The sequence below is a fragment of the Garra rufa genome, chromosome 10, assembly GCF_049309525.1.
Source record: "Garra rufa chromosome 10, GarRuf1.0, whole genome shotgun sequence".
NCBI classification, from domain to species: Eukaryota; Metazoa; Chordata; class Actinopteri; order Cypriniformes; family Cyprinidae; genus Garra; species Garra rufa.
Window position 1 is genome coordinate 26,394,814 of NC_133370.1, and position 1,391 is coordinate 26,396,204.

The window sequence follows — 1,391 nt, forward strand, 5'->3', positions numbered from 1 at the left end:
ACCTCGCCGCCAGTGGGAACGTCCGCGGGCCCCGCAGCCAGAGGAATGCGAGCTGGCCCTGCAGCCAGGGGAACAGGAACAGAGAGTGCGGTCACCGCCACGCCCCGAACAGAGAGAACGGCCACCGCCGCGTCCGGAACAGAGAGAGCGGTCACCGCCGCGTCCGGAACAGAGAGAGCGGTCGTCGTCCCCCCCACCGCAAAGCAGGGGCGCTTCCGCATAGCCTCGGCGATACGAGCATCCACCGCCAGGCAGGCGTAGATGTATTCGAACCTTGCGGCCGACGCCGCCTCGAAAGACATCCCCTCCGTCTTGGGAGCAGAGGGAATGGTCGCCGCCCCCAAGCGGGGGAATGCCGCATCAAAAAAAAAAATCTTCCCCGCTGGACCCATTTGTGGTGTCTGCATTGTCTTCCATGTCTGTCTCAGGTATTGTGTTCATGTTTGATTGTTCCTGCTCCTGCTCCTGCTCCTGCTCAGTTCCTGTTGTGTGTGCCGTGTTGGCCTTTTGGTTTTGATTTGTTTGTTTATTGTTTAATTAAAAACCCTTTCCCTGCATTTGGACCCAGATCTTCTCTTATCTCTACGTGACAGAATGCAGCCAGCTACAGTGGGTCCAGCGGGTGAGAGGTCTTTCGAGGCGGCGTCAGCCGCTCGCTTCGAGACCATCTACGCCTGTTTGGCGGCGATGGACGCCCTTAGTGCTGAGGCGGCGCGGACGCGCCCCTACTTTATGGCGAGGGCAGAGGCGTTTTTTCGAGGGAGGGCGTCCGCTCTCTCAGTTCCGGACGCAGCGGTGACCGTTCTCTCAGTTCCGGACGCAGCGGTGGCCGCTCTCTCTGCTCCGGACGCGGCGTTGACCGCTCTCTCTGTTCTGGACGCGGCGGTGACCGCTCTCTCTGCTCCGGACGCGGCGGTGACCGCTCTCTCTGCTCCGGACGCGGCGGTGACCGCTCTCTCTGCTCCGGACGCGGCGTTGACCGCTCTCTCTGTTCCGGACGCGGCGGTGACCGCTCTATCTGCTCTGGACGCGGCAGTGAACGCTATCTCCGTGCCTGACGCGCCGGAGACCGCAATCTCTGTTCCTGACACTGCGGCGACCGTGCTTTCTGTTCCTGACGCGGTGGTGGCTGCGCTGCACGGGCCTGGCCCGCCGTCCCTCCCCCTGATTTGCCTTCCCCCGTTCCTCCACCCTCCAGACTTGTGGAACGTCTGGGAGCCGTTCCGTGGGGAGGGGGTAGTGTCATGATCTGGGCTGTGGGGCTCCCCTCAGCCACCTGAGGTCGCTGTTTTCCCTTCCCTGCACACACATCCCTAATTGTACACTCCTGTCTAGTCGTTATCACTGATTACACGCACACCTGTTCACAATCACATTTGGTCTATAAGAAT